The sequence below is a fragment of the Primulina eburnea genome, chromosome 1 (genome assembly GCF_022965805.1).
Source record: "Primulina eburnea isolate SZY01 chromosome 1, ASM2296580v1, whole genome shotgun sequence".
In the NCBI taxonomy this organism is placed as follows: Eukaryota; Viridiplantae; Streptophyta; class Magnoliopsida; order Lamiales; family Gesneriaceae; genus Primulina; species Primulina eburnea.
Window position 1 is genome coordinate 9,527,165 of NC_133101.1, and position 27,042 is coordinate 9,554,206.

Consider the following 27,042-nt stretch of genomic DNA (forward strand, 5'->3'; position numbering starts at 1 on the left):
ATAACATCGGAGCCTTCTGTAATGTTGAGGACGTTGATACCATTGTTGATGCTGTCGTAAGCCCTAAATTCAATCTTATCCGCAAGATCTCGCGTTTCGAGGACTGTTACGATATCTCGATATTTACGCATGTCTTTTCGACTGCTTGGCACAACTTCCAATATTCATCTCAACCGTTTATACATTTGAGAATCAACGATCGTGATACACTCCTTCTTCCTATATATATGGTATCCTCCCGTTCTTTCCATTATCCCTAACAGATTACTCCAATAGATACCATGGCAGGTGCAAGCAGTTCGAGAACTCCGGGCATGACCGAAGTCCTCAAAGAGCCCAATCTGGAGGTTCAAAAATCCATTATAGAAGATGAAGTGCTTCATGAAGTTCTCGGCTATTGAGAAGAGCTTCAAGGGCTGAAACTTCTTTATGATTCTGGGGAAGCCACCACCCCTACCCTGGTAGCCAAACTGAAGAAAGTGCGTAAACACCTGCATATAGCTGAGTGGGTGGACATCTTCACGGATGGTTATGTCTACCTGGTATAAGATTCACGATCTTATGCACTCATACCAGAATGGCTTAGCTTTCACTAGGCCACAGAGAGCAGTGGCGAGGAAATACAAGCGAGAATTTCACGTAACTTATGTTGCAGAGCTGGCCACTGATCAGGTTCTGCTGCAGGCGATGCTATGGAAGGAGTGGAATCAGCTGAACAAGATTGCTACTACCGAGTCTTTTGCCAACCTCCAAATCCCTGAATTGACTAATTGGATCTCAGAGTGGCAAGATTCTGTAGGCTCTAGAATGGCGGCTGTAATATGGCATCGATTAGAATCTCCATCCGTGGACCCTCCTGATATCATCTTTATTAACCCCGCAGCAGGGGATGAAGATCTCTTCTTCTCGCGTGCCGGCTCTCTTCTTCTACCCGAATCATTCCTTGGAACATTCCTTAGGTCTACCCGAGAGCTAGTCCCAGGCTGTAGAGGTGTCCAGGGTGGACCTCTCGACCTCTTGCTAGACTGATTATGCTCCGGGTTGATCGGCGGGGCATAATTTCTTTTTAGGGCCTTGCAATCCTCGGTGTTATGATAACACACCCGATGCATAGTGCAAAACCTATTCCTCTCAGGCCGGGCCAATTGATGATCGGGGGCCAGATCTCTACTGCATTCCTGCACTTCTCTATCCCGTACAATTTTTAAAGGCACATGCTGGGAAAAGTGCCCTGGATTACTTCGCCTGGGTCCCCTCTCCTCGGGCTTAGACGCCCGGTCTCCTCTCTCTTTTCGGATGTTCTCTCTCTTCTGTTTTTGAGCTTCTTCCATGTTAATGTATTTCTCTGCTCGGGACAGCAAATCTTCAAAATCCTCAGGCACTTTCTTTGTTAACGACTTGAAAAACTCACCCTCTTTCAAACCTGAGTAAAGGCGGTGGTTTTTGTTTCCGCGGCACAAGTAGGCACATCCAAAGCCACCCTGTTAAATCTTTTGATATATGTCCTCAAACTTTCCTCTGGATTCTGCTTCACTTCAAACAGACTAAAAGCAGTTTTCTTGTACTTCTTGCTACTACTAAAATGATGCAAGAAAACTTTCTGAAAATCCTCGAAGGATTTAATGCTCAAAGAGGCTAACCCATCAAACCACCTCTGGGCTGAATCCACCAGCATGGTTAAAAACACCTTACACTTAATCCGGTCATTGTAACAGTGCAGCATGGCCATATTCTCAAATCTGGCCAAATGCTCCTCCGGATCTTCATTTCCATCATACGCCTTTACTTTAGCAGATTTGAAATTCCCGGGAAGAGGTTCCCGGACAATAGCTTCAGCAAACGGGCGTCCCTTGACACATGCTCGAGAAGTACCCCGATTTTCCAACTGTCCCTCCAGAACTTTCATTTTCTGCCTTAATTCGAACATCTCCTCGGCCATCGTAGGTGATTTGGATCCTGCACAAGATTCTTCACCTTCTCCTCTTTTTTCCTCTTCCCTGGACTCTCGCTCCTGCTCTTGATTTTCTCCTTGCCCATCCCCAGGTGGTGTAACTTGATGGGAAGAATCTCTTTTAGCCATAGCCTTCTCCACTTGCTCTGCGATACGCCTATCCAACTCCTCTGGAGTTATGGTAATCAGATTAGAAGGATCGTTGGGAGGAGCATTATCCAATCTCGAATTGTTTGTACCACCTCGATGGGCCCGAGAAGTATTCTGGTTAGTTTTTCTTGTATGAGCCATATCAACGCCTTAGTCTCAAGATTTCCCACAGACGGCGCCAATGATGTGATCCGGGTGAATTGTACGAGCCGGGTTGAATGCTCACCGGGTCAGATCAACAATTTATAGTGTTTAGGAATTTTTAGTTAAGATAATGGCTTGAAATAATGCCTGCAAACAAGAATGTAACTCGTGAATGGGCGCCGGAAGGGTGTCCGGCATGGCCACTCCGATGCTAAAGTCAGCAAGCTTTCAGATGAACACAAACAGTATTTGAGAGAAAATATTTTAAGTGCTCAAGAGTTTTAGGATTTCAGAACCTGTAAATGAATTTGATACCTGCTATTTATAAGAAGAAATGAGGTAAATATCTCGATTTTAGTGTCACCGCCCAAATATGTCAAGTCGGTTGCCCATACTTGTAGTTTCTGATGAATTCCCGAACACTCTAACCCCAAGTGGTTCTGACAGATTTAGGCGGCCTGTATCAATCACACTTGATTACAGTGCAATTCTCGAGGTTGTTCAAGTGATAAGGTTCCCGGGACCCTACCGAGAACCCGGGCCCTTGATTACCCGGGCTTAAGAGAAATACCCTGTCATCTTATCATCCGGACTATTGATAAAGAGCCCGGACGAGGTTGCAATATCCGGGAGGAAATCAAATATGAAACCGGGTTAAAAACGACCCGGGCTTTTATGGAGGTATCAATCGGCAATATTATGTACATAGAATGGACGTATAGCAGCCGAGAACCGGTATTTTAAATAATTGTAGTGAATGATTGGAGTGCTGTTTGGATTCAAATTGAAAGGTATGTGTGTGGATGGTTAGATTGATAGATAGATAATATAATAATATATAAAATTTAGAGAGATTTCGAACAGTACATGAAAAAATGTAGTACAATTATGAGTGAATAGCGATTGATGCCGTTGGATTTTATTCATTGACGAGTGGACTTCCAAGTCTTTCTTGACTTGATGAATCAATCTGTAGGGCAAATATTTACAAATTTCTCACCTGTAGTTACAAATATGAATCAATCCATATTTACAAATAAAATATGGTAATTCATTTCTTCATTATTATTAAACTCAAACATTTAAATTTTATTTATCATAACAAAAGTTCGACTTTTCGTAAAATTCCTATCACCAGAGAATAAAAATAAAACATTTATCATGTTCATCTTCTTCATGAATCTTCATTTCAAGACCTAAGTACTTGAAAACTTCATATTAAAAATCGGTCAAAACTTAAATCTTCAAAAACCAATTGTTTTCCTATCGAATGGATCTTCAAGTGGACAGTGGTGGATTTTAATTAATAAACTAATTTAATTCCAAGGCCAATGTTTTATTTTCTGATTATTATATCACAATTATGTTTTTATTTTATTCTTCATTTCTTCCCTCATAATATATTAATTATCATAAAAATTTTCTATTATACCATACATCTTTTCCAAAAAAATTTTTTAGGAAAAAAAAGATTGAATTAATGCCAAAATTCCATTATTTACGCCTTTTGTCATATTTATCGTCTTCTGCACATCAATATCGCCTACTTTTGTCGGCATGAAATGGACATAACTTGGTTAAACATTTCCAATACGTTATTTGCATTGGATGGAAATTTACGATGGACTATCAAAGCATAAAATTGTAATAAAAAAATTGTTCTTGAGTATTATAAAAGAGAGCAAATATTGGAGTATAACTGCAGGAAAATAGCCATGAGAACATCCCAAATATCTTCCATCTTATTGCTTCTTCTTCTCTCTTTGCTTTTGCTGAACACTAGCTTTTCCGCAAAAACGGAAGCTGAAGCTCTCGTTCAGTGGAAGAGAACCCTTTCACTGTCTCCTTTTACCATTCCATGGTCCCTTGATAATCTCAGTAACCTTTGTAATTGGACAGGGATTACCTGCAATGAAGGGGGCTCCGTTTCCGATATAAACTTATCCCGTGCAAATCTTTACGGCAGAATTGACGGGTTCGATTTCAGTTCGTTCTCAAATCTCACCAGTTTCAATATCAGTGGAAACCGCTTCAGTGGATTCATCCCGTCTAGTATTGGAAATCTATCTACAATCATTTCTTTGGACCTTAGCAACAATATCTTAGAAGGCATCATTCCACCTGGATTGGGAATTTAACAGAGATTCGGTACGTTAGTTTCCGTTACAACTGGCTCAGTGGTGAAGTCCCACATCAAATTGGCAACCTTCAAAAGGTGACACACTTGGATTTTGGAGTAAATCACTTGGAGACGACTGATTGGTCTAGAATCCCGAGCCTCCCTTTTCTGACATACCTCAGTCTTGGTCCCAATAAACTCACTTTGCAGTTTCCAAGTTTTATAATCAGGTGCCGGAGTATTACCCTTCTTGATTTGTCATTTAACAATCTCACAGGCCCAATTCCCGAATCTGTATTCAAAAACTTGTTACAGCTCCAATATCTTTGGCTGCACGGCAACTCATTTGAAGGAAATATTCCGTCTTCTTTAGGCCAACTCGTGAACCTTAAACAACTATTTGTTGCAAATAATCACCTCAATTCAACAATTCCTCCTGAGCTCGGCCAATGCACCAACCTTACCTATATGCACTTAGGCTGGAATTCACTTACAGGACCTTTGCCTCTATCCTTGTCAAACCTGACCCAACTAACATACTTGACGCTAGCTGATAATAATCTTTCTGGTGATATCTCTCATTTTTTAAGCAGTTGGACCCAACTAACATTCTTGGATCTTGAAAGCAATCGCTTCACGGGGGTGGTTTCATCTGAAATAGGCTTACTGACCAATTTATTTGCACTCGTCCTGGAAAATAACAAATTTTCAGGCTCCATCCCACTGGAGATTGGAAACCTCCGAAATTTGAAGTACGTCGACCTTTCAAATAATCTATTCTCGAGTGCAATACCACCAACAATCACAAATCTCACAAACCTCTATATGCTAAGCCTTTATGCGAACAATCTCAATGGAACTCTTCCACCTACAATTGGGAATTTAACTTTACTTCAATATTTTGAAGTGAATAATAACCAATTGACTGGGCAGTTGCCTGAAAATTTTGGGAAAAATATTCCTGGATTGACCCTTGCTGATTTTTCTATAAACCACTTCTCGGGGAATCTCCCACGAGGATTATGCTGTGGATTATCACTCCAATATTTTGCAGCCAAAGAAAACGATTTACATGGGCCATTGCTGGAGTGTTTCGAAAATTGTTCGAGTCTACGTACGACGGGCAATTTGAGATGGCTGAGTTATCTACTCTTGAACTCAAATAAATTAACAGGTGAAGTTCCTTTTATCACAAGGAAGTTACATTTGGACGCCCATTCAAAGGTTGTGTTTCATTTAATTTTTCGATTTTCTACCCATTAGATTCTAAGTAATTTTCAGTTTAACAGGAGATATTCCATCAGCCATTTGCGATATGAGTGCCCTTCAGATTCTCCATCTATCGAATAACAGATTGGCAGGAAAAGTTCCACAGTGCACAGGAAATGGAAGTGCTCTGTTATCTCTTGACTTGAATAGCAACGATTTGGAAGGAACGTTCCCTCAGTCCTTGGCCAAGTGCCGACAGCTTCAGGTTCTTAACGTCGGGAACAATAAAATCCAAGATTATTTTCCCTCTTGGATGGAAAATCTCGTGGAGCTTCGAGTTCTCGTACTGAGATCTAATAGGTTCCACGGTACGATTCCTGCTTTAAATAGTAATATTTCCTATCCTATTCTGCAAATCTTCGATGTCTCCGACAATCAATTCACTGGAGCTTTGCCAGACCAATATTTCAAGAATTTCAAAGCCATGATTGATGTCAAGGAAAACAAAACTGAAACAAAGAACTCAACGTTACGTTACCCTTACATGGAGTCTGTAACATTAACCTTAAAATGACTGGAGCTTCAATATCAGAGAATTCTGGAAACACTTACGACCATTGATTTGTCAAACAACAAGTTTCATGGAAATATTTCAGATACAATAGGAATGCTCAAATCATTAAGGTATTTGAATTTGTCCCATAACATCCTCACGGGTCATATTCCTGAATGTGTAGCATATATAAACGTACTAGAGTCCTTGGACTTATCTTCAAATCAATTGGTAGGGGAAATTCCCCAGCAGATGACGAGGTTAACATTTCTAGCACGGTTGAATCTTTCATATAATCATCTTGTTGGGCCGATACCCCAATCTGGCGGTCAGTTTCCTACCTTTGACAGCAGCTCATACATAGGAAACTCGGGATTATGTGGATTTCCTTTGACTAAGAAATGCACAGATGACGAAGAGATGTTGCCACAACAAGGTGATGATGATGGTAGCATTTTGGATGGATTTACGTGGCAAGTTATTCTTATGGGATATGGATTTGGAGTAGTTTTTGGGATCATTTCAAGTCGTTTCGTTTTTTGATCTGTATTAATAGATTTGATTTCTTAATTCAGCACTAAATAAATTGAGGTTGTGGACAGTGTTATTCCATAGTTATGACTACATCCAAGAAAAACGCAAAAACAACTCATGTGAGACAGTTTAACAAGTCGATTTGTGATACCGATATTCTATTTTGGTCACCTATGAAAAAATTATTTTTTATGTCAAACGCATTAATTTTTATTGTAAATATGAGTAGAATCAATCCGTTTCACGAATAAAGATATATGAGACCGTCTCACAATATATATAAATATATTCAAAGAAAAAATATTGATGCTTATTTCTATAAATGCCAACTTCTTTTTATTACTTTTAGTCACTTGAAATATGGAAGTTTGAAATGCATATATAAACAGAACAATGCTTTACTACTATATGTCTAATTTATTGACATTGTTTTCTCTCTTTTAAAAAAAATATATTTTTTGACAAAAATAAGCAATTATAAGATCACAGTATGCCCGTAATTATTCAATCCATTTAACCTCAAATCACATAAAGTTTTATCGCCATATGCACTTTCTATTAAAGGCATAAGTAAAAGGTTGAAGGACTAGCATAAAAAGAGCAACTCTAGCAAGGGTACGAACTACTACATTTAGATTTTTAAATAATTACGTGATCAGGAATATTATATGCATAAAATGGAACAAATAAGCCGGCAATGGGATTGTACAAATAAATTGTAGTGTTTGTGAAGTGAAAGGAGTACTTTTGAAATTTAAGACCTTGTCATTAATTATTCGGTAATTTGGAATGATTAGAATAATTATTGCCTTTATGAATTAAAATAATTAATTATGTCAAAAAAATTAGGAAGTGTTAAAAATATGTATTTACAATATCCGAGTTAATGCGATATAAAATACATCCAGAGTTCAAATAACACACGAGAACAAAATAAATGCAAAACGAGATAAATTGACACACATTACTATTATTAGTAAATAAACATAATACACACATAAGAAGAAAGAAAAAACTAAACGCCTTTTTCTCGTCACTATTCTTGCAACAATAAAAGAATCGTCATAACTTTTTCATCTGATGTCGAAACTCAAAATTCCTTGAAGGGTTTTATTCCCCATATCCGTAGCTTCGATTTGAGCCATGAAACAACATCGCATTTCTATTTACCCAAATAAAGTGAAAGTAATTTTGAACTAGGAAAGACCGACTATTGTGCCAGAGATTCGAAGTTTCATGGGTTTAACTTGTTATAACTGATTTTTTTTTAAAAAAATTGCTAAACCTATCACTCATTTGTCTTATAAAAACCAGATATTCACTTGGTCTGATGAATGTGAGTCAAGTTTTGTTGAATTGAATGAGAGATTGACTTCTGCACCAATTCTGATAATTCCAAGTAGTTCATGAGGATTTATTGTGTGCATTGATGCATCAAGTCGAGGTCTAGGTTGTGTTCTAATGCAACATGGCCGAGTTGTATCCTATGGTTCTCTTCAGTTGAAATCGCAAGAATCTAGATATCATGTCCATGACTTGTAATTGGCTGATATTGTCTTTGCACTCAAGATTTGGATGCATTATCTCTTTTGCGAGTAATTTGTAATTATTCATATCATAAAAATTGAAGTACATTTTCTTTCATTCAAATCTAAAAATGAGACCTATGTGTTGGATGGATCTTTTGAAAGATTATGATTTTGATGTAGTGCTTAAAAACTATTACACATAAACCCATGCATGATTGCATTAATTAATTTATTTAGTTAATAATTTAAGCAATGCATGCTATGTGTTAAATTATTTATTTTTATTTTGTAATTTTATTATATTTAAGATGTTTTCATGAGTTTTAGTTTTCAGACGAATGTTCGATACCGAATCGGGAAAGGAGAACTGGCACGATTAAGATATTAAAAATTTAAAGTTATATTTTTATTTTAAGTCAAGAAAATAGTATTTTAAAAGATTTATAAATTTTAGCATTTTAGGACTAAATTAATTTATCGAGTGAGATAAAAGTATATTAAGCATTTTAATTAGCAAAATTAGAAAATAACGGATTTAAATACGTCCACTCAAAATAAAATATTTTAATAATTATTTTTATGGCTTAATTAATTAAATTAGGTGGTATTTAATTATGAGTGAAATTTTAAAATTGTAGGACTCTTAATTTAAAATTTTGAAAGGATAAATTAATAATTTAAATTGTAAGAGCTTAATTAGTAAATTTAGTTAGTATTTTAATTAAACTAAAACACCTAATCATTATCTCATTTAAATACAAGAAGAGTCCTACCATATCTTATACATAAGAGTGTGTCTCATGTGAGACCGTCTCACGGATCTTAATATGTGAGACGGGTCAACCCTACCCATATTTACAATAAAAAGTAATACTCTTAGCATAAAAAGTAATACTTTTTCATGGATGACCCAAATAAAGATCCGTCTCACAAAATACGATCCGTGAGACCGTCTCACACAAGTTTTTGCCTGTACATAAAACCCACGCACACACAACACACACATTACACGACACACACACACAAACACCAAAAACACACGCCAACTCTCGGCCAAATTTTTCAAGGAAAAGCTTGGATTTTTTTTCAATTTTCTCCATGAGCAAGCTTAAGCCAACCATCACACCACTATACTCGATTAATTTAGCCACTTTCGAGCAAGAAAAACGCAGCACAACGGCCTCTGTTCATCCCCGCATCGATATTCGATAATTCATGTGTTTTAACGCAAATGCATGTCTAAACCTTTCTTTTATGCATCGATAATGTTATATTACGTAATTTGATACAAATTATGCATGAAAATGCGTTTGGTAGGTGCCAAGATTGAAAGCAAAACAATTTGGATCAATATCTGAAATTTTATGTATGAATTGGTTCATTTCTTGGTTTTCTTGATCAATCCTTTGGTTGGATCCCTCTGGACGTTGCCGCTGATGTATGGCTATGATTTGGAGTGTACTTAGACACTGGTAGATGGTCTGGAAAGGGGTAGGAGCCGCTGGTATAGCAAGAAGCCGTGGGCTGAATAGACTGTGTGTTCTTCTTCATGCGGGGAGTGTGGTTTCTGTTCGGTTTTGTGGTTCCTGTCAAGGGCTGGGCTAGGGCTCGGGGCCAGGGCTTGGTGTTGGTCCCACTTGCGATAATTTGAGATAATAAACCCGAAATTAAAGAATAAACTGGACACCGAGATTTACGTGGAAAACCCCTAAAAATCATTAGGGTAAAAACCACGGACAAGATGAAAAGATTTTCACTATAATATTTTGTGGTGTACAACTCACTCACTGTGTTTCCAAAGTAAACACACACTCTCTTAATACAGGACAACAAACACCTCACAAATATTATAGAACTAAGCACTTAAATGCTATTAGATGAGAGAAAACTCGAAGAAATGATGATTTCAAAATGAAGGGGGAGCTCTATTCATAGAGCCTCTGTCAGTGTGAATACGCGTTAAAAATGCGTATTCTTATTCAACACATTATCCCTGCCAAGCCATTTTGAAGCCAACATTTCTTTACTTAAATTATCACAGGAAATGCATTAAATGCATTTCCTGTTTGCCGACATTTCTCCCACTTGGAGATTTGATTGAGAATCAAACACTCTCCACACATCTTTTCAATATTGCCATTCCATACTGCTTACGTTTCCGCTATGCCACTTGAGGATCTACACCACTCAAACTTATCAGTGTTCACTGGCTTGGTCAGAAAATCAGCTATATTATCTTTTGTATGGATTTTCTGCATATCAACACTTCTTTCTTCTACTACTTCCAGCACAAAATGAAATTGGACTCCAATGGGTTTCGTCCTGGAATGAAAGGCTGAATTCCTTGCGATGTGTAAGGCACTCTGACTATCACAAAACAAAGGAACATTATCTTGTTTGTGGGGCCCTTAGCTCCTAATCGTTATTACCATGCAATCTGATTAGGGTTAATTAATCACAGCGGAAAACGGGTTTAAAATTTCTTTTACGACGAGCCCAAAACATCTCTTCTAGATTTATAATACTAAAAATAGTATTTAATCTCAAATCATAAAACATGCCCACACGAAATCAAAACCAATCATATACAACCAACTCATATCCTCGGGACATGCCCCGGTATATAGATACATATACATATATACTGGGAGCAAGACATAAACATAAACCTCAGCCCAAGCTGTGGCTCCCACCAGAAGTACCCTCTCTGGTCTCCTGATATCCTGGAGTACCTGCCATTGTCCACACACAAAGACAACAACAGCCCCCCTTGTGGGTGAGCAAAGCTCCGTATGGAACAACCAATCATATATACCACAGATATCTAAACAATGATATATGGTATGCAATGCATGTATGTCGTGGAGGTATCAGGTCAAATGCCCATCCACTGAGCACATGTCAGAATCAATCGAATCGCTATCAAATCAAATCAATGCTCGAGCTGGCACACCGGCCGATATGGGAATACACATATGACAACGTCGACGAAGCGTCGTCAATCCCACATCTCATATCCAATCATATGGGGCCACAATTGTCTATGCTTTACGGGTCATATAATACCGGCATAGCGATTGTGTTCACAAACCCCGGAATCCAATCAAATCATATCAGGGTATCCAAGGATCATAGCTCAACGTGCATGTCATGTATTGATGTATGCATAAAATGATGTGTGTTAACAAAACATTTATTTGGTACATCGATACTCAAATCTCAATGTCATGTATGCCATATCAAATAGGCACATAGACACGTATTCCATTCCAATCCAATCAATCCAATCATATATCATATAATACAGATACCTGTCGTATGTTACCCGGTCGCAACATACCTCAATTCTTCGTTCCAGTTGATGTATCTTGAAGATATCAGTATAATACTTTATCTACATCAATAACATACTCATTCCAATCAATAACATATTCCAAAATCAATAATATGAGTTTCAAATATCATTTGAAACTTCAATAATTCATATCAAATCAAAATCATATCATAATTCAATTCTGACTTCGAATATAAGTTTATTATCGGATATTCTACTACATCTCAGAAATCCGCTTTCAAATACATGCTATTCCAGCACTTTGATATTTAAAGCTGCTGAAACTAGAAGAAAATTACCACAGTCTAAAGCCCTCGACGCGCAGATAACAAATATATAATTTGTTTCGCGTTTAGACAGCGTTTCGAAGTCGATTTGGACGGTAGAATTTCGAGTTCTCTCAACTCTCTCGAAGTTACTATCGGTGAAAATGAAGGAAGAAAGAACAAATATCCAATTCTTATCCTTACCGCCATCGCGCTCGGGCGGTCAAAAGTTACCGCTCGGGCGCGGCATGTTCTTCCCAAACATAAATGTCACTTACCCTGGCGCTCGGGCGGTAATCTTCTACCGCTCGGGCGCCACATGTTATGTACAATTATTTAATTTTTGTACTATATTGGCGTCCGGCCTTTCCAATCGAGCTCTTACAACGTCAATTCATATTCAATACTCATTTTCTCAATTTCATTGTCATAATATACATCAAATACATAATCACATGACGATTTCATAAATTATCGATAAACAACACAGGATTTACGATAATATGATACACGGTCCTTACATTTCTCCCCCTCTTAAAAGATTTCGTCCTCGAAATCTCAAACATTTTTATATATATAACATTGGTAAACATACATATGTCACCAGTTATAGTACATATCAAAACTAAAATCAGAATAGGGATCCGAATACATAGAGTACAATGGAACAGATGGATCAACATCAAATAAATGCGGATATGCATCTCGCATTTTGCTTTCCAACTCCCACGTTGATTCTTCAACACCATGCCGTGTCCATTGCACTCGAACTAGCGGAATCAATTTGTTTCTCAATATCTTTTCCTTTCGATCCATAATGCGAACAGGTTGTTCAACATAGGAAAGAGAAGGATCCAGTTCAACCTCATCAGGTGCAAGTATATGTGATGGATCCGGTTCATATTTCCTCAAAATGGAAACATGAAACACATCGTGAATGGCAGATAGAGCTGGTGGCAATGCCAATCGATACGCAAGATCACCAACTCGATCCAAAATCTCTTATGGACCAACATATCGAGGAGATAACTTCCCTCGCATGCGAATCGAACAGTGCCTCTAAAGGGAGATATTTTCAAAAACACTCTGTCACCTTTCTGGAATTTCAAGGGTCGTCTTCGTTTGTTCGCATAACTCGTTTGACGATCCTGAGCAGCTTTCATCCGCTGCCTAATTAACTGAACCTTATCATTCATTTCCTGTATCATTTCAGGTCCAGTCAACTGTCTCTCACCAATCTCATCCCAGAATAATGGTGATCTACATCGTCTCTCATATAAAGCTTCAAACGGTGCCATACCGATACTCGTCTGAAAGCTATTATTATAAGAAAATTCAACCAATGGTAAGGCATATTGCCATCCCATTCTGAAGTCCATCACTATTGCACGCAACATATCCTCTAAAGTCTGAATCGTACGCTCAGTTTGGCCATCAGTTTGAGGATGATAAGCAGTACTCATAGCCAAACGCGTACACATCGCTTCTTGGAAACTACCCCAGAATTTAGAAGCAAATCTGGGATCACGATCAGATACAATTGAGACTGGCACACCGTGCAGTCTCACAACATTCTCAATGTATAAACGGGCCATTCTCTTATAAGGATAAGTCCGCTCATACGGAATAAAATGTGCAGATTTCGAAAGCCGATCAATAATCACCCAAATAGCATCACAGCCCTTGGGCGAACGAGGTAAATGAGTCACAAAATCCATAGCGATATGTTTCCAATTCCATTTCGGGATTTCAAGACTATGGAGTAATCCTCCAGGTTTCATTCTCTCGGCTTTCACTTGCTGGCAGACAAGACATTTAGAAATAAATTCAGCAATGTCCTTCTTCATACGTTTCCACCAGAATTGAGGTCTCAAGGTCAAATACATCTTTCGACCTTCAGGGTGAATACTATATTTGCTACAAGGTGCTTCTCGAAGAAGGGCCAATTTCAAATCAGAGTCATCAGGAACTACCAGTCGACCATTAAGTCGTAAAGAACCATCAGAAGAAATCTGAAATCCAGACTGATGTCCAGCAGATACCAGTTCTTTCGACTTTTGGATCTGAGCATCGCTTTGTTGGGCCTTTCGTATTTTCCATATCAAATTTGGCTCAATTTGCAATGCTGAGACAGTGACAGAATTCCAATTCGAGTGAAAATTCCAACCAGAAGTACAAATATCCTCATGTACCTTGGCGACATTGACAGAAGCTAGAACAGAATCATGAACTTTACGGCTCAGGGCATCCGCAGTAACATTCACCGATCCAGGGTGATATTGAATCTCACAATCAAAATCCTTCAGGAGATCCATCCACCTGCGTTGCCTCATATTCAAATCAGATTGAGAAAAGAGATATTTCAGACTTTTATGGTCCGAATAGATAACAAACTTTTCTCCATACAAGTAATGGCGCCAAATCTTCAAAGCAAACACAATGGCGGCCAATTCGAGATCATGAACAGGATAACGAGTTTCATGAGATTTCAATTGACGAGACGCATAAGCAACCACCTTGCCATGTTGCATCAGAACACAGCCCAAACCTTTACATGACGCATCTGTACAAACCACAAATCCTCCGGTACCTGAGGGAATAGTAAGCACAGGTGCTGTGGTTAACCTCGTCTTCAATTCAAGAAAGCTAGCTTCACATTCATCTGACCAAATGAATCTCTGATTCTTCTGTGTCAGTTGAGTAATAGGTTTAGCTATCTTCGAAAACCCTTCAATAAAACGACGATAATATCCAGCTAAACCCATGAAGCTACGGATCTCAGGAACATTCGTAGGTCTTGGCCAATTCAATACAGCTTCGACCTTCGCAGAATCAACAGATATGCCATGTCTCGAAATGACGTGGCCCAGAAATACCACTTTGTCCATCCAGAATTCACATTTGGACAATTTGGCATACAAATGACTAGTACGAAGAGTTTGAAGTACCAGTCTCAGATGTTCAGCATGCTCCTTTCTCGATTTCGAATACACAAGAATATCATCAATGAAAACAATAACGAATCGGTCTAGATAATCACGGAAGACACGATTCATTAAATCCATAAAGATAGCAGGAGCATTCGTAAGACCAAAAGGCATAACCAGGAATTCATAGTGGCCATACCTCGTACGAAAAGCAGTCTTGGGTACATCTTCGTCTCGAACACGTACTTGATGATACCCAGAACGAAGATCAATCTTCGAGTATATAGAAGTACCTTGAAGCTGATCAAACAAATCATCAATACGAGGAAGTGGGTACTTGTTCTTCACAGTAGCCCGATTCAGTTGTCTATAGTTGATACACATTCGCATCGTACCATCTTTCTTCCGAACAAATAAAACTGGAGCTCCCCAAGGTGATATACTCGATCGAATATATCCCTTATCGAGAAGATCCTGTAATTGTTCTTTCAATTCTTTCAATTCCAGGGGTGCCATGCGATAAGGAGCTTTAGAAATAGGCGCAGTCCCCGGCACAAGATCAATACTAAACTCAACTTCTCGATGAGGAGGAAAATCAGGAATCTCATCGGGAAATACATCCGGAAACTCTTTTGCAACAGGAATCTCAGATAGAGAAGACTCCTTCTTCGAAATATCAATAGCGTAGATAAGATAACCCTCATCCCCGCTAGTCAACAATCGAGACATTTCCAAGGAAGATACCAATGGAATTTTGGCTTGGGAACCCTTGCCATAAAAATTCCACTTGGGTCCATCAATCGGTCGAAATCGAACCACTCCGTGACAACAATCAACGGTAGCTCGATTTGTCATCAAGATATCCATGCCAACAATACAATCAAAGTCGTGCATAGGGAGGACAATCAAATTCAGAAATATCACATTATCCACATATATCAATACACAATTATGCACAACTTTCTCAGACAAAATAATCTTCCCTGCTGGCGTGGCTATCGACAAAGTATCATACAACGGGGTACACTCAATATCGTGAGATGCAACAAATGCATGAGATATGAATGAATGAGATGCTCCTGTATCAAATAATACACGTGCAGGATAATCGCAAAGCGTGCAAATACCTGCAATCACACCTCCAGGAGCTTCTCTCGCCTGATCCTCAGTCATGGCGTACACTCTCACTTGAGGAGGAACTTGGGCACTCTGACCACCCGGTCCTCGATATCGTGGAATACTCGACTGCTGAAAAGATGGAACAGGAACAACATGTCTCATCATACTAGGGCCACCTCTAAATCCTGGCTGGGGTTGAGCAGAAGTCATACCCCTGTTCGGACATACTCGAGAGAAATGGCCTTCCTGCCCACATTGATAACAAGTACCAGACATACCTCGACAATGCTCGATAGTATGTTTGCCTCCACAATGGCTACAGTAGGGAGCAATCACAGGACTCCCTCTCTGGGATCCACTAGAACTCGAAGAAGACGAAGAAGCAGAGCCAGTCTTCTTGAACTTCTTACCTCTCGGCCTCAAAGTAGGCTGCTGAGCTGACACCGGTGGTGGAGGAGTATACTGGGGACCTCCCCGCCTAAGTCCAGCCTCGGCTGCCTTAGCTCGTTCAACTGCCTCTGCGTAGCTGGTAGGCAATCCAGAAACAACATATGTATATAAAACAGGATGTAAACCATTTACAAACCTGTTATATTTTGCCCTCGCATTTCCAGCTACGTGAGGTGCATACTTCAGTAAAGTAGAAAATTTCGAAGCATACTCTGCAACAGTCATCGTTCCCTGCTGCAGATTATTGAATTCATTCTCCTGAGCAGTATAATACGAAGGAGGGGAATACTGCTCCAAAAACTGGGCCTTGAAGACATCCCATGTGACTTCAGTCCCAGCCTCTTTCAATCCAATCTCAGCAGCTTCCCACCAAGATTTAGCTCGGTCCTTCAACTGATAAAGAGCAAGTTTCAGTCTCCGAGCCGTGGAATACTCAACAATATTAAACAAGTGCTCGATATCCTTTAGCCAGGCCTTAGTTCTTTCAGCACTCTCAGTGCCAAAGAACTTCGGTGGTTTCAGATCCTGGAATCGAGCCATCACAACATCCATGGACAATCCTTCAAATTGCCCAACAATCCTCTCAGTACTGCTACTCGCAGTTCATTTGTGTGATCCATCTACAAATCAAAAGATGAATATCACAATTTCATATCAATTCATAATCTCATCGTCTCATATCATCATCTCATATCAATCTCATCAGATACTTACTCAAATCAAATCAAGTAGGAGCAAGTAATACAAATAAATCAAACACATACGCACAATTCATTTGTGCCTATTCACGTGTACACAAGACTCAATAGAGCATTCACAGCTATGCTTTAATACCACTCTGTGTAGGTCCCTTAGCTCCTAATCGTTATTACCATGCAATCTGATTAGGGTTAATTAATCACAGCGGAAAACGGGTTTAAAATTTCTTTTACGACGAGCCCAAAAAATCTCTTCTAGATTTATAATACTAAAAATAGTATTTAATCTCAAATCATAAAACATGCCCACACGAAATCAAAACCAATCATATACAACCAACTCATATCCTCGGGACATGCCCCGGTATATAGATACATATACATATATACTGGGAGCAAGACATAAACATAAACCTCAGCCCAAGCTGTGGCTCCCACCAGAAGTACCCTCTCTGGTCACCTGATATCCTGGAGTACCTGCCATTGTCCACACACAAAGACAACAACAGCCCCCCTTGGGGAAGAGCAAAGCTCCATATGGAACAACCAATCATATATACCACAGATATCTAAACAATGATATATGGTATGCAATGCATGTATGTCGTGGAGGTATCAGGTCAAATGCCCATCCACTGAGCACATGTCAGAATCAATCGAATCGCTATCAAATCAAATCAATGCTCGAGCTGGCACACCGGCCGATATGGGAATACACATATGACAACGTCGACGAAGCGTCGTCAATCCCACATCTCATATCCAATCATATGGGGCCACAATTGTCTATGCTTTACGGGTCATATAATACCGGCATAGCGATTGTGTTCACAAACCCCGGAATCCAATCAAATCATATCAGGGTATCCAAGGATCATAGCTCAACGTGCATGTCATGTATCGATGTATGCATAAAATGATGTGTGTTAACAAAACATTTATTTGGTACATCGATACTCAAATCTCAATGTCATGTATGACATATCAAATAGGCACATAGACACGTATTCCATTCCAATCCAATCAATCCAATCATATATCATATAATACAGATACCTGTCGTATGTTACCCGGTCGCAACATACCTCAATTCTTCGTTCCAGTTGATGTATCTTGAAGATATCAGTATAATACTTTATCTACATCAATAACATACTCATTCCAATCAATAACATATTCCAAAATCAATAATATGAGTTTCAAATATCATTTGAAACTTCAATAATTCATATCAAATCAAAATCATATCATAATTCAATTCTGACTTCGAATATAAGTTTATTATCAGATATTCTACTACATCTCAGAAATCCGCTTTCAAATACATGCTATTCCAGCACTTTGATATTTAAAGCTGCTGAAACTAGAAGAAAATTACCTCAGTCTAAAGCCCTCGACGCGCAGATAACAAATATATAATTTGTTTCGCGTTTAGACAGCATTTCGAAGTCGATTTGGGCGGTAGAATTTCGAGTTCTCTCAACTCTCTCGAAGTTACTATCGGTGAAAATGAAGGAAGAAAGAACAAAAATCCAATTCTTATCCTTACCGCCATCTGTGACGGTATTTATACTTCTGAAAGGTGTTCTATTTGCTCGTAGCTCGCGTTTGATCATGAGAGCCTGAAAACTGGGGTTTGGTTCATGACTTATTTTTTTATTTTTCCTTTCGGGCCGCCCGAGCGCGAGACATTCTGCCCCCGATCTTTGCTTGTACCGCGCTCGGGCGGTCAAAAGTTACTGCTCGGGCGCGGCATGTTCTGCCCAAACATAAATGTCACTTACCCTGGAGCTCGGGCGGTAATCTTCTACCGCTCGGGCGCCACATGTTCTGTACAATTATTTAATTTTTGTACTATATTGGCGTCCGGCCTTTCCAATCGAGCTCTTACAACGTCAATTCATATTCAATACTCATTTTCTCAATTTCATTGTCATAATATACATCAAATACATAATCACATGACGATTTCATAAATTATCGATAATCAACACAGGATTTACGATAATATGATACACGGTCCTTACATTGTTTGTGTCTGATCTCCTCCAATAACTTTTTAATCCATATTGCCTCCTTGCAAGCTTAAGTAGCTGCCATGTATTCTGCCTTTGTTGTAGATAACGCTACAACTGTCTGCAATTTTGAAACCCAGCTTACAACTCCCCCTGCAAGTGTAAACACATAACCAGTAGTAGATTTCCTCTTATCAGGATCACCTGCATAATCTGAATCGGCATAGTCTCTGAGTGTAAAATTCGATCCTCCATAACGTAATGAAGCATTTGAGGTACCCTTAATGTATCTAAGGATCCTCTTAACATTGCTATAATGCTCTCGTCCAGGATTCGCCATATACCGACTAACTGCTCCCACTGCTTGAGCAATGTCCGGTTTTGTACAGATCATAGCGAACATCAAACTTCCCACTGCTGATGCATATGGTACTCGAGACATCTCCATCTCTGTTTCACTGCTAGGACACATCTCGGAGGATAACTTGAAGTTAACAGGAAGAGGGGTCGAGATTGGCTTACTGTCTTGCATGTTGAAGCATTGCAAGATTTTCTTCAAATAATTTTTCTGGGAAAGCCAAATATTTCTGTTACTTCTGTCTCGATGAACTTGTATCCCTAGAATCTTGTTTGCTGGTCCCAAGTCCTTCATATCAAATTCCCTAGCCAACTTTACCTTCAATCCTTGGACCTGATCTTTGTTGGGGCCTGCTACCAACATGTCATCCACATACAACAGCAAAATGATATAAGCATCACCAGACCTCTTGAAATACGTACAAGGGTCTGCACTCAATCTGTTGTATCCAAGGCTCATGTTATAGGAATCAAATCTCTTGTACCAACATCTCGGCGCCTGTTTGAGACCGTACAGAGATTTGTTCAACCTGCAAACCAAGTTCTCTTTGCCTTTTCCGCAAAACCTTCTGGCTGGAGTATATAGATTTCTTCTTCAAGATCTCCATGAAGAAATGTTGTTTTCACATCTAGCTATTCTAGATGTAGGTCAAACACCGCACACAATGCCAACACCACTCTGACTGTTGTAAGCCAAACCACAGGAGAAAATATCTCATTGAAGTCAATGCCTTCTTTCTGAGCATACTCTTTTACCACCAACCTAGCATGATATCGCTCCACTTGGTTATTACCATCACGTTTGATCTTATAAACCCATCTGTTTCCAATGGCTTTCCTCCCTCGTGGTAGTGTAACAAGATCCCAAGTTTTATTCTTGTCTAGTGCCTCCAACTCTTCTTGCATTTCTATCATCCACAAGGATACATCCGAGTGACATAATTTGAAAGCCAACCTGGTGGTATTCTGTCTCGAGTTGATTGCCTCACATTGGAAACCTCTGACTCAACATGTTCTTGTTCTTCGTGCTCTGGTACTGCTTCACAAGAAATTTGACTTTCGTCCGTCTTATTTTCACCTGAAATATAGTAGTTTCTGAATTCAGCGTGCTTTTGCCTCCCTTTACTTTATATTCCTCGAAGATAACATTCCTGCTGATGACAAACTTGTGAACAGTGAGATCCCACAAGCGAAACCATAACCCCAAGAATATACATTTTCTGGATTTCGAATCCAACTTCGATCTTTCTTGTTCATTGTACAGTACGTACACAGGACTTCCAAATTTATGCAAATAAGAATAATCTGCCGACTTCTCGGTCCACATCTCCATCGGAGTCTTCAGATCAATCGCCACTGAAGGAGAACGATTGTTAATATAACAAGCGGTTTTGACTGCTTCTGTCCAAAATGACTTGTTTAGACCCCAAGTCCTCAGCATAGCTCTTGTTCTGTCCAACAAGGTTCTGTTCATCCGCTCTGCCACTCCATTCTGTTGAGGTGAGTAAGCCATCGTAAACTGTCTTTTGATGCCCTCATGTTGACAATATGCATCAAATTTGTCACTGGTATATTCTCCACCATTATCAGTCCTCAGACACTTGATTTTAATTTCCGAATCAGGTTCAACCCGCGCTTTAAAATCTTTGAAGACTGAGAAACATCTGATTTCTTTTTGATTGGATACACCAACATCTCTTAGACAAATCATCAATGAACGAGACAAAGTATCTCGCTCCTCCTAAGGATACAACCGGTGCTTGCCAAACATCCAAATGAATCAACTCCAATATACTTTTGCTCCTAGCAGTAGAAGTGCCAAACTTTAATCTGTGTTGTTTACTGGTAACAAAATTCTCACAAAAGGGTAGTGACACTTTTGTAAGTCTCGGCAGCAGCTTCCGTTCTGAGAGAATTTTCAACCCTCGTTCTTACATATTCCTGAGCTTTCTATGCCATAACACTGTTAATTCTTCTCCTGAATCAATTGATGCAACAACTAGTTCTGCCTCTTTGTGCGTTTCTCCCAAAAGTACATACAGATTTGCAACAACTTTTTCCGCCTTCATAAGTACAAGCGCACCCTTCACAATTTTCATGATCTCGTTCTCGATACGTGTTTTGCACCCGATATCATCCAATTGCCCCAAGGACAAAAGATTCTTCATCAGCTCTTTCACATGTCGTACCTCATGTATGGTGCGAATGGTGCCATCAAACATTTTAATTTTGATAGTACCGACCCTAGAGCTTTCCAAGGCATGATCATTTCTCATGAATACAGATCCTCCTGAGATTGGTTCATAATGATCAAACCATTCTCTCCGAGACGTCATGTGCCACATCGCTCCTGAATACATAATCCATATGTCACAAAATTTGTGCCTGCCTTCTAAAACTGTTGCTGCTTCGCTGAATAATATTTCACCACTGCCTAAAGTACTGGCCATATTTCCTTGAGAACTTTTATCGATACTCGTACACTCTTTCTTGAAGTGCCCTTTACCGCCACAGTTAAAGCAGTAAATATTTTTCTTCTTACTTCTCGACTTTGATCTACCTCGTCTTTGGCTCCCACTGGAGTCATGGTCCATGAATCTTCCTCTTATCATCGGTAAAGTAACTGCCTGCTTCGAGGTTACCAACCTATCTTCCTTATTCTTGCGTCGGCTTTCTTCTCCGAGAACCGCAGTTAATACATCGTCGAATCTTAGAAAACCCATGGGAATATTGTTGGTTATGTTGATGATAAGTTGATCATATGAATCTGGTAGACTTTGAAGTAGAAGCTCCGCACGTTCATTTTCTCCTATTTTATGCCCCATGAAAGTGAGTTGGGTAAATAGAGTATTTAGTGTATTGATATGGTCGGTCATCGATGAGGATTCCGCCATCCGAAGAGTATAAAGCCTTCTTTTTAGGAAAATCATGTTGTGTATCGACTTGACCTTGTACATCTTTGTCAGAGTATCCCAGACAACTTTTGTTGTTTTTATATCAGAGATACTTGACAATACTTCTTCTGCTATAGCCAAGTGTAAATTGACAACAAAATTATCATTCATCTCATTCCACTTTCCATCATCCGTAATTTCCACTGGTCTATCTCCAATAGCCGCCAAGCAATTCTCTTTTCTTAAAACTGCTTGTATCTTTATTTTCCACAGCATAAAATTACTTCCATAGAACTTTGCTATCTCGTACCTGCCCGCCATTATGTCTACAATAATTTAGTAGACTGGACAAAATAATCCCGCCCTAATAAAAAAATCTTTTCTGATGTGGAAGATCAGCCTAGGCTGCAACCACATAGCATACTCAGAATTTTAAGAAATTTTAAACCTGGCTTGATACCACTTGTTGGTCCTACTTGCGGTAATTTGAGATAATAAACCCGAAAATAAAGAATAAACTGGAGACCGAGATTTACGTGGAAAACCCCTAAAAATTATTAGGGTAAAAACCATGGGCAAGATGAAAAGATTTCCACTATAATATTTTGTGGTGTACAACTCACTCACTGTGTTTCCAAAGAGAACACACACTCTCTTAATACAAGAGAACAAACACCTCACAAATATTATAGAACTAAGCATCTAAATGCTATTAGATGAGAAAAAACTCGAAGAATGGATGATTTCAGAATGAAGAGGGGAGCTCTATTTATAGAGCATATGTCAGTGTGAATACGCGTTAAAAACACGTATTCTTATTAAACATGTTGTCCCTGCCAACCCATTCTGAAGCTAACATTTATTTACTTAAATTATCACAGGAAATGCATTAAATGCATTTCCTGTTTGCCGACACTTGGTACATGTCTTAGGGTCCTAAGATGAGTCTTGTTATGATGGTTCATGGTCTGGAGTGGCAGCTAGGTGGCTGGAACCAGAAAACTACAGCTGCACAGAATTGTTCTCATGTGAGGGGCTGTCATGGTCTTGCTTGTTTTGGGGCTGGGCTGTGGGTTTGGAAAAAAAAAGGGCTTAACCAGTGTCATATAGGATGTCTAAGGCAGTGGTCTAGGTCGTTGTTAGGGGCTGGTGAGAACCGTGGCTAGGATAGAGTCGAAGGGAGATCACGTGGGTATTGTGGTTCGAAGTGCTACCTGCGTGCTTGATTCCAGCCGAGGTGTTGGCTTAGTGATTAAGGGTGTTAGGCAAACACAGGGGCTAGTCAAGGGTCCGAGTCATGGGTTAGTAATTTTGTTAGTCATGGTTCTAGTCCTGAGTCGTTCGGTAAGTCGTAAGCTATTTTAATTAATTCGGGAATCGTACGTGTCCGAGTGCATCTTCAAAGGCTATGTACGAGCTATGTTAAAATTACATGGAGCGGACATCCAGTCCAAGGGCTGTGGTAATCCATGTCGGCCCAGTACTGCAGTTTAGTTTGATCAAACAATTTGTGTGTATGGGTCACTTACATTGAACAGAATTCTACGTAAAATGATTTACGATTACGATGAATATGACGAGCGCAAAAATATGATTTTTATGAAATTGTTTATGCAAGAAGTCGCATTATACATATTTATGCTCATATTATGCTATGTACAAGCTATGTTAAATTTGCATGGATTTTTATTACGTATTTCTTGTTATTCACGGTTTATGCATGCTGAGTCATTAGACTCACTAAAATTGATCGATGCAGATGATGTAGTTGAGGAGGCTGGAGGTGGTGACCAGTGAGCAGACTCGGACTAACGACAGTGCAAACCTGAGGACCTTATTGTTCACTAACATTTTAATTATGCACATTTTAAAACTATTTATTTTGATTTTATTGCACTGATTTTGTTGACTAGTATGCTAAACTTTTTTATATTATGTTGGATTTTTCAAATTATGATGAATGTTTAAATCGGATTTTATGGTTGGGGTATTTAAGAAGGATAGAGTTTTAATTTTAACTTTATTTTAGTACGAAGGGAGAACCGTTATTTATTTCACGAGTTATATATAATAAATTATTTAATAAAAAAATTTTAAATTTTTTCGCAAATTTGAAAGTATTAGTATTTTAACACTCGGTTCATCACATTTGGTATCAGAGCACGATGTTTCCTGATATAGGGTTTTGCCACTGCTGGTTGCGAGAAACTCAGGAAATCACGCTTCAAGTCTGTAAGATTGTGCAAAATAATTAATTAAGGATTTTGCCTTTCTAGATTTTCAATAATTATGATAAGATTACCATGATATGATATTATTGTTTAAAAGAGTTTACTTATAATAAAACTTTTGTTTTCATATTTTATAAGATTCCTTTTTGGGATAAACTCTAGGAGAAAAAGAGTCTATATAAAGAGGAGAAGTTAGTGGTTGAAAAAGACTTTTGCAAGACGAGGGATATAGATAAATATTATCAGAGAGAATGATTAAGTCTCAGAGCGTCGCCGTCTGAAGATAGTCGTTGCTACAATGTGTTGCCGTGATTGTTAGAGACATCTGAACACAACACTTGTGAAAATGTTGATTGAATATCGTGTTTTTGTTGCCCCGTTTTCGCCATGTTGTTTGGGTTCCTTGAATATGTTTTTAATATGATTATTTGTTTTATGATGCAATTTGATTCCTTAATGTGTTCAGGACTATATAGTTTTTCATATAATCACGAGTATTGATTTTTGTAAACTCAAGTTGTTTTTCTAACGATTATTTTACCATGAGGCATCGCGCAAGTATTTATACTTGTGTGTAATTATCTCTTAGTTGTTTTTGTTTAAGTTATTTATTTATGTGATATATTATTATGTTGCATGTTATCACTAGGTATTACAACATCTAAGACAATATTGATATCTGATACAAGCAACGTTTTTACCGTTTATGTTAAACAGAAATCCCGACAATAATATTCATTATTTACACTGTCATGTCAACTCTCACATTTAAGAAAAATCACATACATGAACTCCGTATGTGCTAGTTACTGTCGATCCAAATTTATCTTATGCGAGTCTAATAATACTTTTAGACAATCACCAAGATCGTCAATATTACGTCCATAAAAGGGAACGTATAGGAGCTGACAACGGGTATGTATTTTAAATAATTGTAGTGAATAATTGGAGTGTTGTTTGGATTCAAATTGAAAGGTATGTGTGTGGATATATGGTTAGATTGATAGATAGATAATATAATATTATATAAAATTTAGAGAGATTACGAACAGTACATGAAAAAATGTAGTACAATTATGAGTGAATAGCGATGGATGCCGTTGGATTTTATTCATTGACGAGTGGACTTCTTAAGTAGCTGTCGCAGTTGATCAAAGAAATCAGTATCTCAATGGCTACCATCCGTTCTTGTTCTCGAGTACTCTAAAGAGAGCAAAAATTGGAAATATCTAGCATAACTGCAGGAAAATTAGGTTTAATATCTGAAAAGCTCAAGCACAAGAAGACTTTTTAAGAGACAAAGTGACATAGGAAATGCCCACCAATGAGTTTCAAATTAATTTGATCGGTTAGATAGCGGACAATCAGTTCTACTGATGAGATTGTGGAGCATGGAAGTGAGGAGTGAGAGTAGGAAAAAACTTATCCAACATCTAACAATAGGAAGCATCGACATGTTGAAAAAAAGGACATGTCAACATTCAATAAACTTGCAAACTCTTTGCAAAATCAATAGCTATAGTTTCAAACAATTTCAGTTTATTATGTAAATGGATATCAGACCCGACTCGACCCTATTCGACTCATGAAAAATATAACTTTTAAGTCACAAGTATTAATTCCCGCAGATATTTACCAAATCGACATATCACATATATAAATTATTGAGGTCCTCCCACAAAAAACCTATTCAATTACCCAAATACTTATAAGAGAGAATTTAACGAGTCATTTTGTGAAATTGATACCCGACCCGACTCATAAAAATATAATTTTCGTTATATGTTTATATGGAACGAGTCAACTCGTCCGTCTCAAAAGAGACCTACTCTATAAATTATACATTTGTGTGCATGTACAATAAACTTTTTATGCACACGTTTTGTGCGTGTATAGTCGTTTTTTGTATAGCTACTTTTGTTAAAAAAATAGAAATTAAATTTAAAAAACAAATTTTAATTTCTATGAATTTTAATAAGTTTCTTTAAACAATTAATTTATAAACTTTTAAATACACTAAATGTGTAAAACAAATAAAATTTGAATTAAAAAATTAAATAAAGTAAATAGGGGTATTTGATCAGGTACAAAAAAAAAAATTAAACAATATAAAATTCATCAAGAAAAATCATGTGAAGACCGTATGTGTTACTTCAGCTTATAGTCTATGGATTGATCATATATCAAGATCGGTAATAATAGTGATGGAAGCTGTTTGGATTTTATTGATTGACGAGTGGACTTCCAAGTCTTTCTTGACTTGATGAATCAATCTGTAGCATCCGTTCTTGTTCTTGACTACTATAAATAAAATAGAGCAAATATTGGAGTATAAATGGAGGAAAATATTGATGAGAACATCCCAAATATCTTCCATCTTATTGCTTCTTCTTCTCTCTTTGCTTTTGCTAAACACTAGCTTTTCCGCAAAAACGGAAGATGAAGCTCTCGTTCAGTGGAAGAGAACCTTGTCACCGTCTCCTTTTACCATTTCATGGTCCTTTGATAATCTCAGTAACCTTTGTAATTGGACAGGGATAACCTGCAATGAAGGGGGCTCCG

The 27,042-nt window shown here is 38.3% G+C and overlaps 1 pseudogene; it reads left to right on the plus strand.

The window, feature by feature from the left end:
- Positions 1 to 3,919: 3,919 nt before the first annotated feature.
- On the plus strand, positions 3,920 to 6,725 carry LOC140826967 (uncharacterized; annotated as a pseudogene).
- Positions 6,726 to 27,042: the final 20,317 nt, after the last annotated feature.